Source organism: Hippocampus zosterae, chromosome 1 (genome assembly GCF_025434085.1).
Source record: "Hippocampus zosterae strain Florida chromosome 1, ASM2543408v3, whole genome shotgun sequence".
NCBI lineage: Eukaryota > Metazoa > Chordata > Actinopteri > Syngnathiformes > Syngnathidae > Hippocampus > Hippocampus zosterae.
Window position 1 is genome coordinate 8,411,489 of NC_067451.1, and position 13,108 is coordinate 8,424,596.

The window sequence follows — 13,108 nt, forward strand, 5'->3', positions numbered from 1 at the left end:
TCGGTTTCTATTTTCAAAGACGCCGAGCGGCTTGAAAATGACGTTGGCCCGCTGGCCACTTGATTAGGTACAATCTAATGAGGGCCGTCTGGCATTGTTTGTGTCACGCACACGCATGTCTCTCAAACGGTGGGTTGCGGTCTCCTCATTGTGCATGCTGTGTGTATTTTTCTGCGCACCACACAGCGCCTGCAATGTGGAGGCCGGGACGCACGCAAACTCCAACCTGATAGCTGCCGTCTTAAGCGCCGTCCATCCGGCCGGATTGAATGAGTCGGCTGTCACGCATGGAGAGGGATGGCATCGGCGGTCATTGAAGCGAGGGCGCAGAGGAGGCAGAGTGCAGACCTACCATTGCTTGGTGGTGGTGGTGGGGGGTGGGGGATGGGGACCCCTTGTAGGTCTCTGGCTCACATTTTTATCCACGTCAACCCCGGGAAGTTTTGGGTCTGTTGTTTGTAATGGGAATGCATTTAATCCTCTTTTCATTTCATTTTATGGCTTGGAGGTGTGTGTGTGGGGGGGGGGGGGGTGCATTGGGTGTTGTGGCTAAAATCAGTCGCACATTTGGGCCCTAGAATGAAAACACCCCCCTGTCCCGCCTTCCTCCAATATGCACAGTGTTCCTAAATTCTCGTCTCAAAAAATGTGAACTGCATTGCATTCACAAATATGATTCCAGGCATTTGCGATGCTAAGGTTGATGTGTATTGCAAGAACGTGTCATGTGCGAGTGAATGTGGCGTACGTTGACACATTTCAAGCTGCTCTCAAATAAGAAGTCCAATGTTCCAAAGTCACTCAGATTTGGGGGGGGGATTGAAATAGCTTTTGAATTCAGCAAGTACAACCTCCCGATGATGCAAATTTGACAAATGACTATTTGCTCTCCTTGACAACCGCTGAAATCTCTTTCGGCGTTGATGTGTGGAATTATTTGGAGCAGTGCATTTGAACAAAAAACGCTTCCCTCTTTAAAAAAAATCAGAGGGGGGGGAAACAATTTGCCTAATTTGCAACTCGGTGTAAAAACTGTACGAGTGAATATTTCGATTGGGTTTTACTATATCATGGTTTTCACTTCTTGCAGAGGTGCTCTTGAATATAACCTCTGCCTGCGTTGTTGACGACGACGACGACGATGATGATGATGATGATGAATGTCATGGCTAGGGAGCGATTCCCAACACAACCCGGGTCGCAACCTGACACATTGCATCCAATGTTGTCACAGGCTCCATTTCCAAACATATAAATTCCATTTTTGGCTGGAGAATGACCCCCAGAACCGACTATTCTTCTGATGGAGTGTGGCAGCTCTGAAGTGGCTTTTTGGTGTCTCTCGTCAAGTGCAGGATGTGTGAACAATTCCAGGGAGACGTGTACGCTTTTAGTTCATCGGCACCCTGTGTCATACGGACTGTAAATACATTCCACACAGCCGCCGATAGCTTGCCTGTTTCTGGTCCCTGAACTGATAACCCCTTTTCACACTGCACTTAACACAGCGCACTGTGCAATTGACAAACCCGTTTATCATGTATGTGCTTTCGAGCTCGACCGAAAATGGATTTTGGACCCCGATACTGATATTGGGGGCAAAAAATAAAATAAAATTCTGCTAGGTGCAGCAGACAAAATGGAAAGCGTGCACATGCTTGTCAAAAATGGCTGAAGGTGTTTTTATGTAGAAATCTAAGGCGGCGGGCAAAATGCAAACGACCATCTTTTTCACCCGAGGATGCTGACTTTGATGATTCGCCCTCAAATAATCGTGCCGGTGTAATTTTCTCACTGTGTAACCTGCAGCGGCATCTGCCTGTGATCACGTTTGCCATAATTGCTGTTTTTGCCATTTTGGGCCCGTCGTCTTGCGTCGTCCTTTCATCTCTGCCTCGACTCCTCGCGTACCCGCAGGAAATCATCTTGCAAGGAGAACCGTTTGTCAGTGATAATGCTTTTGTAAATACTGTATAAGTTCATCATTCTTGCGGGAAGATGTTGCCGTTCCCAGCAGAGGGCGCTATCGAGTCAGGCCTTACTTACTTGTGCCAAAATGGGTTGTTATAGAACTAAATTAACAGTGACGGTAAAAGTATGTTGGTTGCTTTTTTTTTTTTAGAGAAAAGTGTGTTAGTTGCTTTTTATTTATTTATTTGAGTCAATAATTGACAGATGCAATGCAAAGTGTTTAGCGCTGGACTTACCGGACGGACCAGAGAGCACCAAAACATTCCAGCTTCAGTCGTCATCCTCATCGGTCCCGAATCTGTACACTGGGCCGACGCCAGCAGGTGTTTTAGCAGTTGGCGCCGGTTGTCAGGACGGAAGAGGTTTCAAATGCTCTGAAGCCATCTCGATACGATGATGATAAAGATTGCCTGGCGTACACGGGAGTGATCTGCTGAGCGTCAAGTCATTGGGAGACCGTCCACTCAGCAGATCATTTTCAGTGAGTTATAACTAACTTTTTTTTCCGAAAGGCTCGCCGTGCGTGCACGCTACTTGAGTGATGTTTGGAGGACACAAATGCAAGGGGCTGATCACATCGCATCCTCTGTTCACCACTTCGGCTTGTGTGATGGGTCAATGTGTGATCAGGTTCGACCTGATTATGTGATGTGAACGACTTCTGATTTAAAGCGCCGGCAAAAAAAATGAGGGAATAATTCCAGGAGTCATGTTATTTGCTCAGCATCTTCATTTTGCCGTTATGAAATTAGTCGAGGCAACGCCTGGCCACATATCAGGCAATTTATCCCTGAACGGGGATTGGCAACTTAAATGCTGGCGGGTGCTACAGTTGTTCATCAGTGCTACCGGAGGAGTTGCATAGAAACACGTAGTTCCTAACCAGATGGATGACAAAAAAATGTAAATGTGGACAAAATGCATGCAGACGTGCAAAAATGTGCCCTGAATAAATTTCATATTTCATCATTCATTTCTCAATGCAAGTATAGAAGATCCATTACTCTTCGGGCTTCTAAGGGCTATCTTGAGTAAAAACCTTTCAAGGACCGCACAAAACTGTTGAACAAACTTTTTTTTCATCAACTCACAGAATTGTGAATGCTATGTTTGTTGTGCATATGATTCCAAAAGTATAAGACATGTCTTCCATCTAGTGGTGATTGGTGATATTACATCTTAAAAATACAGGCAACTCCTACATATTCTGCATTTGACATCCAAGGATTTGCATTTTATTTTTTTTCTGGATAGAACGTACTGGTGCAGTTTCGGCCAAATGTTGAAAAAAAAATGAAAACTACTCATAAATGTGCAAGTAAATACTACGTGGAATTATGGAAAATGCTACATTTTTAGCATTTAGCCTACAAGTACGTTGGAACGTACTCACAGCTATATTTGAGGGTATTTGCTAGTCCAAATATTTTTACTCCAAATCTGCAGTTCCACGCTTCCGCAGATTTCATGTCCGCCACTTAGGTGGAGTCTTTCCACATAAGAGATGACTTATCGACAGGCTGTCAAGTTCATACATGCAGCCCGGTTAGAAGCCTGCAGAAAATCGTTCCCTCAAAAGCGTTAACTCTGATGGCAAAGTGAGAATACAAATCAAGTGAACAAAACCTTCTTATATGTCATTTTGAATAAGAGAGCCATTGAAAATTTCATTTTTTCCACTTTTCCGGAGCTTCCAAAGTCTCTGTTGCCTCATCCAGCATAAGGTACTGCAAAAGTGTTGGAAGCTTTTCAAGCTTGCTTTGTTCCTATTGTCGCTTGTTGACTTGGACTGCAGCAGCACTGCGGAGAACTTGTCTGTAGTCTGGCTTTTCTTTCATTCTGCACCTTGGCTTTTATCGGCTCGCCGGTGGGCTCCGTTCAGCCCGTCCTCGCAGTTGTCGAGCGTGTGCCACTGGTGGTCGATTGCATGTGACAGACATTATCATTGGCTGTGGCCATGCGGACGTGCACAATCGCACATGAATGCAGCAGTGTGAGGTTTTTTTTTCTCTTCTGTTTTTCTCTCTTCTCGAGGAAGCAATTACACGGGTCATCCTGAATTTTAATGGGGAAATAATGGTGTCGGTGGGAGATAAAGACAATGAGGTGCGGGTGGAGGGCTTGGAATGACTGCAGCAGCAGTGAAGAGCGGCGAATAACAATCAGCAAGCAGAGTGAGGAATAACAGACATGGAAGCCGCCTGCCAAGCCGATATGTGGGTGCGGGCGGGCGTGCGTCCTGCTCGGTGACGAGATGTCACTTTCCGGATCTTTCCCTTGTCACTTGTTATTGCCGTTAAAAAAAATAATTTAAAAAAAGAACCCAAAAATGTAGCTTGATGTCCTCTTCATGACACACGAGCACTCCAGGTTGAGATGCAATGTGGAAGAGTGCTGCATGCAATTTGTTTTTGTTTTTTTCTTAACTGCATGTTCACCATGGCAACAGTCCTGTTTGGGGGTGGGGGGGTTTAGTACTGTGTAGTGGAGTCAGCTGTGAATCTTGAGCTGGCATTCAGCCTTCCTTAATTGTCTGATCCCCGTTCATGAATGTCATCGTAATCGGTGAGCACAAAGGTGCGTCTTTGCATCTTGCTGCAGGTGGCATGAGATGATGCAAATGTTAAGCATGTCACAAGCAAACACAATTCGAGTGCTCGGTCCGTTTTCCTTTCATGTTCGACTTGCTATCCTTGACGTAATCCAGCGCGATTCACACCATTTTTGACATCTTGGTCCGTGTTGCATCACAACCTTATCATGTCGTCTCTCTTTGTGTAGTTCAACCAGGCTGTCCTCTGTGAAGGCTTGTCGATGTCTGAAATGTTTTGGAAAAGGCATCAAAAGGATGTGGCGGCGACAAACGAGGAGCGAATGAGAATCCGCCTCGACACACGTAGCCCCTGCCAATGGACTGACTCGTTTCTACGAAGCTGGACTGTGCCGTCCGTGCACCTCAGTTGTAGTTGTGGTGAAAAGTTGATGTGCACTCATCGTGAGCAAGAATGTCCAAATGCCGTGTTTCAGGAATTTTTGGAACGATTGTTTCCTTCAGGTGCCTTGCTCAAGGGGACCTTGCCAGTGCTCAGGATGCAGAATGGCACCAGTCCAAATTTTCTCGGGAATCTTGAAATGATGCTTCCTAGAACCCCGACTCCTAACCTAATAGCTAATTGTGTCTTGTCATTAAAAAGAGGACAAACTTGCATTTTCGGAATGTCCCACCCATAAATTCACCATACCAATGATTCTTCCCGACTTTAGCTTTGGCCCATTGACTCTGTGCTTGGCTTCTAGTGGGCTTCTTTCTTCCATCCATCCATTTTCCAAACCGCTTAATCCTCACTAGGGTCGCGGGGGGTGCTGGAGCCTAACCCAGCCGTCTTCGGGCAGTAGGCAGGGGACACCCTGAATCAGTTGCCAGCCAATCGCAGGGCACACAGAGACGAACAACCATCCACGCTCACATTCACACCTAGGGACAATTTAGAGCGTCCAATCAGCCTGCCATGCATGTTTTTGGAATGTGGGAGGAAACCGGAGCACCCGGAGAAAACCCACGCAGGGGAGAACATGCAGATTCCACACAGGGAGGCCGGAGCTGGAATCGAACCCGGTACCTCTGCACTGTGAAGCCGACGCGCTAACCACTGGACTTACCGGGCCGCCCATGGCTTCTTTCTTGTCATATGCAAAAAAAAAAAAAAAAAAAAGATTCTGGTCATGTTAAGTTTTGTTTTTTTTTTTAAAGCAGTAATAAAAGTTGCTTTCAAATCAAGTCACTGAAATGGTTGGAAAAAGTTTCTGTTTCGCATCAATTGGCAACACTGACTGGCCTTTTGTTATCAAGCAGCGTGCAAAATGTTAATTGAATTGGTTCCTTTTTATGAATCACCGGCTGAATAGGGATACAAAATGAAATTGTTGCCATGGCATTTAGGGGCACGCACTGTTGTTCTGCTTCAGTGATGTTTCTGGTAGTTGCCTGGAAAAAGTTGCATGTAAGGTTCCCCGGACCCCAGAAATTGGATTGATTTTAGAGTGAATCTGAAGAGATTTTGGAGGAGGGGTACATCCTTTTAGGTACACTACAACTTACCTATTTGTGTAGCCTGCACTACTTGTAAAATCAGAAAAAATGGCGGAAAAAAAATACGTGGGGTTTCCCATGGCATCTTAAATGTGCTTGTAAGATCGATGAGAACCAACCAACCCATCCATCCAAGTACGCATCTTTGCCCAAGCCGTGGAGATTTTGCGCCGACTACTGGCTCACTGGGACGTTCTTGTCATGAGAGATGTGATGTTGCGGTGACTCATATTGAAGAGGAGAGAGGTCGTGTCTTTCGTGTTAATTAGCTTCCTTTAGCCTCTAGGTGGGTCTGGAGGTACTTTCCGCCCCTCCTCATGCTCCGGGTCCGCCTCCTCCTCCTCCATCCTTGTCCATCTTCCCTCCGCCATCCTTTACATCCTCCCTTCCACCAGCCACAAATGGCTGAAGGTCAATCAGCTTCTTGTGTGATTCTAGTTAACCTCTAGTTTATGGCTGGAATGCGTTCCACACCCGCTCGCAATAGGTTTGCCATATAGAGACTGTAGAAAACAATATCCGGTCGCTTTGTAGTTGAACTTCTCCCAAACACGTTTCAACTTATTCGACGACACTCTTGAAAGTACAGTATTCCTCTGCACCTTTGTTTCGCGGGCACATTTCCTCAAATAAGCGGCAAAGTAAAAATATGCTTGCTTCAACCTGCTTAGCATTCTCAATTGTAGTGTAGGCTAGTGTCAAATTCACGCCTCAAACAAAAGATAAAAATAAAATGTTCAATAGAATCGTATTATGTCGCGCCGCAGTCCGCTAGCTTAATGCTAAAATACGCTGGGAAACGGCGTAGGAAGGCTAATAGAAACCGGAATGGATATAATGCGAATCATAGACCTTCCAACAAGTGCTACATGAACACAACGGAGTGGCAAAACCGAGTATACAGCAATACCAACAGGCATCAAAGCGTTCCTGCGATGTGCGAGCAACAAATATAGATGCTAATCCATCCTAGCGTCATGCTAAAGGCTGCTAGCAGGCCCAGCATTCTAGACAAACGACAAAAGCAATGACAATCACTCGAAATTCTGCTCGCCTATGATGCCCGCCTTGACCCGTCCGCCCTCGCTTCGAGTGCCTCGAGGCTTTGTTGGCTCCATTTGGATTGATTTTCCTCACCGGCTTGCTTGGCTCGCTTCCTTTTGAGTTAGACGTATTTCCCGTTCAGCGCAGGTTTGTGTTATTTGATGAAAGGATAACACATTTTCATTACGATCACGAGATGTGATGGCATTATCAAGTATTGTTAGTTTCTACTTGCGTCTGAGAAAAAGCAGGATTATTCTCACATTAAGATCGGGGGTGGGGGGTGGAGGGGGGGGGGCGTTTGCCTAATACCAAGTGTGTGATAGTGTCCAATGGGCTGCATGCAATTGCATAGCAAAGCCGAGACATTTGGTGGTGGGGCAGCGGGCCAAATGACCCTCGTCCCCACTAATGGATGTCTCAGAAAAGCACTAAATGGCTATCTTGCCATAAAGTTCCCGCGTCACTGATGATGCAAACGTGTTAGCTAGCCGGGTCACTTTCAGCATTTTGTCTGCGGCATCTGCTGACATTTTCTTGGCTCGCGATGACTGCTGGGGGAAGGCGAACAATCATCCATGCCTTTTACATTTGATAAGCAACAGTTGGTGTGACTGCAAGAATGCATTTTGTATCGATTTCTTGGATTTGATGAAGAGCACAGGCTGAAAGTTGTCGTGACACCAAGTGCGAAAGTCTCGTCATAACGGGGCCGTGATCCATTTGAACAGGTGAAGGGTCTCAAAGCTTTATTTGCTCACTCAAATACTTTATTTGACCTACCTACTTTTTTCACATTGTATGAAAGTATTATTACTTAATCATTTTGACTATCACGCGAAAGTCTCGTCATAACGGGGCCGTGATCCATTTGAACAGGTGAAGGGTCTCAAAGCTTTATTTGCTCACTCAAATACTTTATTTTACCTACCTACTTTTTTCATATTGTATGAAAGTATTATTACTTAATAATTTTTCAATTGGTAAATAGAAAGCATATGCTGTCAAGGAAGAACATTTATATAGCACGCTAACTTTTGCCGTGCATCCAGCTGAAGCCGTTTATTTTGCTAGCGTCCTTTTTATCCATCCATCCATTTTCTGAACCGCTTAATCCTCACAAGGGTCGCGGGGGGTGCTGGAGCCTATCCCACATAGGGACACCCTGAATCAGTTGCCAGCCAATCGCAGGGCACACAGAGACGAACAATCATCCACGCTCACATTCACACCTAGGGACAATCAGTCTGCCATGAATGTTTTTGGAATGTGGGAGGAAACTGGAGCACCCGGAGAAAACCCACGCAGGCCCAGGGAGAACATGCAAACTCCACACAGGGAGGCCGGAGCTGGAATCGAACCCGGTACCTCTGCACTGTGAAGCCAACGCGCTAACCACTGGACTACCGGGCCGCCTGGCATGGGCAACTTAAATGCTTAAATGCTGGACGGGAGGGGGGGGGGGCACAATAGCTCATCAATGCAAATTTTTATTTAATATATAGTGGTGACTCGTCTCCCTTTTAACGTGCTTTTGGTTGACCTTGGTATGCCATCCGTCAAGCCTTCAAGATGACAAAGCTTGGCGTGCCCCTTTGAATATGGATGCCGCTGACTTTGAACTCTCAACCTAGCCCGAAAAAATTCTGGATGCTGGCCAAACTAATGGGACCTTTCATCGAGCTCAAATCATTCATAGAAATGTCCGCAGGAAAAAAAATCTCTGCGACCTTCAGTGTTTGTTCACGTGCTTCACATGTAACAACAGATAAGCTTGGAGGCTGATTGATAAGCCGACATCTGCTCTGGGTTTCATTTCATGGAAGCCCAACTTTTCATTTGCTAGTTGTTATTTTTCTTGGCGGGAAATGAATGGCCCATAGCTGTGTTTATCAAGGTTTGCTCGTCGTCACGTGCAGGACAAAAATTGTTTTGGGGCCGGGGAGGAGAAGTGCCATTGAAATGCACTAAGTGTCTGCTTTCCTCCACTTTTTAATGTGCAAGTGGAAGCTTGGATGGATGGACGACAGGAGCGCGATGCTGCCCACTCAAGGGCAAAGAGCACCTTGACAGCCTTCCCAACAACAGATGTAACCCTTTCTTTTTTTTTTCCCCTTTTTTCTGTCACGCCTCCTCCTCGTCCTCCAAGCCGAGTCGGAAAGTTCACGACCGTTCCTGTGGGTGTGCTGTGACATGTTTATATTTTGTCCTCATGATCGCATGAGGACCGGCGAGAAAACATTGCGGCATGTACGTAAGAGTCCCAACAATTGCCATTGACAGCACGTGCGCGTGCAAATCGACGCGGAACGTCGTTAACGGCTCGGACGTGTGTGGGTGGAGGAATAGCGGCGAGCCCGAAGGTCATTCGTGCTTGTCTGCCTTTCTTTGCGCTTGTTCGTACTGCATGAATGCAAAACCATCTTGAGCCTTGCCAAACCGTAAATACCGCATTGGCCCGAATATAAGACGGCCATGATTGTAAGACGACCCCCTCTTTTTCAAGACTCGAGGTTGAAAAAAGACTTTTTGAACACCAAATTAATTTTTACACAGAAAATAATTACAGTACATCTGAAACAAATGATTACAACAATATATTTGAAAGAAAGAGCATGTTATTTTGCCTCATTCAAATCGAAAGTGCAATGACATTCGTAAATGAATTGCTTCTGTTTTTTGAAAATGATATCATAACTTCTCCTCAGCTGCCGGTTAGCCTGGCCGATCTTCGGCCCACTTTTTTCCAGATCGTCGCTACGTTTCTCCATTTTCTGTTATCTCTTCTGTTATTTTCTTCTCTTTTCCTTGTTACCGCTATTTTTCATTTTTCTTCTTCATGCTACCGCTATGTTTATTTTTATTCTTCGTGGCAGGGGTTCCAACTTTGTCTTGGGAAGTCAAGTTCAGCATTCGCTTCAATGATATCTGGCGCCATCTAGCGTCGTGAATGGGAATAATGTCTAGAACCCGAATATAAGACGACCCCCCACTTTTTTAGTCTTATTTCAATGCAAAAAAAAAAAAACACCATCTTATATTCGGGCCAATACGGTAATATTTCAAGAAAATGTTTGTGCCCTGCGATTGGCTGGCTTCCAATTCGGGGTGTCCCCCGCCTACTGCCCGAAGACAGCTGGGATAGGCTCCAGCACCCTAGTGAGGATGAAGCGGTTCGGAAGATGAATGAATGAATGTTCACACAAACACACACACACACACACACACACATTGTTGTCAAGGACTTGTTGACACACCAAGGATTGCGCAATTGGAAGGTTGCACAGGTTTTTTTCTCCTGTTTTTGTTTATGCGTCTAACTAACTAATCCTTTTAAATTTCCTTTTGGGCTTCACCAACGTCAGTCAATCTTCACTAAACCTGAACCTTGGCATGCGGTCATGTTGTATCGACGCGAATGCACAGGCGCTTTTGGATAAAACATAAAATAACAACATAAAAAACATAAAAAAACAACCAAGACGAGTCCACTTGTCTCATTTCATCTTTTCCATCGCACCGCATTCGTCCTTCATGTCATCTTTGATGCGTCATCTTACATCACGTCTCGCACGGCGGGGTTCTCGTGTTCCTCATATCTTGTGTCACATCATCCCTCTGGCTTAGTAAGCTTCTGAGTGCGTCCTGCATTTATTTCTGTTTTGTTCCACAGTTGTTTCTAAGTGTAAGACACTTTGACGTCAAGTCTCGATACAGAGGCTAACCTCTTGTCACAGAGTTCCAGATGGAATTTGTTGTAAAGAAGCTCACACAATCCTCCCACCCGGCCGCGGGAGTGTAATGTCATTCCATCTGCGCGGTCCATTAGGTGGCCGCCCGGCTTAGTGCTGATGAAAAGGGGCCCTTTGACCCGACATGTTCCTACAGCACCGCGCTCAAAGGTGCTTGTTAGCATTTATAGTGAACCCGTTTATGGCGGGCGAAGACATCGTAGGTTACGCCGCACACTGAGCTCAATGCTGCCTGGCGTGCTGCTGCACAACCTGCTACTACACTCAAGGCATGTACATGCCCATTCACTGTAAAAGGTTAGCAACGCTACAAAGTCTCACAGTGATGGAACACTTTTGTAGCACTGGGGGTTGAGGGTGTGTGGGGGTGTGGGGGGCGCAATGTCAGAACAGCTGTAATATAATCAATTTCTCAGTTTTCTATAGCGCTTATTCCGGTAGCGCTTGAGCTAAAGCCTTTCCCAGTTGACTTTGGTTGAGAGGTAGGTTCCACCTGGACCGTTTGTAACGCTCACAATTATATCTGTGAGCAATTTGGAGTCTCGCGTGAAGCTAACATGCCTGTTTATGGAATGTGGACGGAAGGCAGAATACGCAGAGGGAACCCACTTTGCCACTGGGGGGCAGGCATGAGCCCAGATTTCAAGCCCAGCCGTCAGGAATGGGAGGCAGACGGGCTGATTTTTAAAATTATTATTTTTTAAAATTAAAATGATTTTTTACTGTTGAGAAGCTTCACTGCCTTCATACAAAGACATTCAGTTGAAAAACTGGTACAAATGACAAAGTGTATGTCGAAAACGAACTTTGATTCGTGAACAATGGCATTAGCTATTCGCGCCACAAAAATGCAAAATGGCGGCGGCTGAACTGCGCACCTTTCAAATCCTGCTGACTCCCGCGCTAGAATACACTAACGAAATAGTGCATGCAATTAGTGAGGGGGGAAAAAAATTATTCTGTTATTTATGTTACCAATAAAAATGGACAGCACACACGATATGTCGTCTTTTTTTTTTTTTTTTTAAGCATCTTATTTTATAGTAAACCCATTGACCATCCGGTTCAATTTACTAAAGTTGTTGCGGTGGAAGTACGTCGTACATTACCGTCATAAATTGTCTGCGGTACCTCATGGACTCAACATGTAACAACCAAAACACAATTCTTTTTTCTGCTGACGTCAATTATGGACAATGTTGGACTCGAATAAACGGTAACGTGTGAATATTCTGCCGGTTTATTGACACCAAAGGCCCTCGATTACATGGGTTAGACGAAGTGTTGGCATCTCACAAAGAAGTTGTCGCAATGGCCATTTTTCATTACTCCAAATATATCCACAAATCAAGAACTGCACCCATTTCAGTAAGATTGTTCATTTTATCTCTGGAGTATTTTATAATATTGAAAGCAGTGAAATCTGGTGATTGAAAAAAAATATTCTGAGCGTTTGAGCATCTGGCTGAACCATACTCCTGAGAACCACCCAAATAAGCAAAGGCCTATCCTCGTGTCCCCGCAGGCACAGGGACACCCGTGAGACCGCCGGTCCGAAGCTGTGGACTGACAGAAGACGAAGGCGGCGGCGAGGCGGGAGCGTGACGGGAAGAGCCGGACGACGACGGGGAGGCTTACTAATAGCGGCCACCCCTCCCCCCTCAAGGCGAGAAGCCATTCCATCAACTTCCTTTTATCTCCCCAATTGTCAAGGGTCATGTCATAAATCATGTTTGTAGCGTGGCGCGTTTTTAATGGGTAAGCCCGAGCCGTACAACGTTGAGTTTCGGAGCAAAAGCGATTCAATATGCATAGCCACAGTGGAATGTAATCGAGCATTGAAGCCAATAATGCAATCACAACGATTCAAAGAAACGCAAAGCAATTAAAACAAGCAATGGGGCTTTGCTCCTTTGCTCTTTATTACTGTTGTTTGAGCAGCTTTTATGGAAAATGTGATTATGCGGAAAGATTTCCAGTTCATAAACACCAAGCGCCACCAGAAGCAACAGCTCGGTCACGGTGTCGCTTTTATCCAACAGAGCAGCAACGGTAGGGACAACCCGAAAAAAGCAACTGGATCTTTTGCCATCTCTGTGTGCTCACGGAGACACTCGACACGCGCTTGAGAGTGAAATGTGCCAGATGTATTCAGGCAGCCTTCGGTCACACTTTAATACAAAGAGTAAAGCGGCTCACTGAGGCACATTTCTTCTCCTTGATGTTCCCCCCCCCCCCCCCCCTTCCTCCT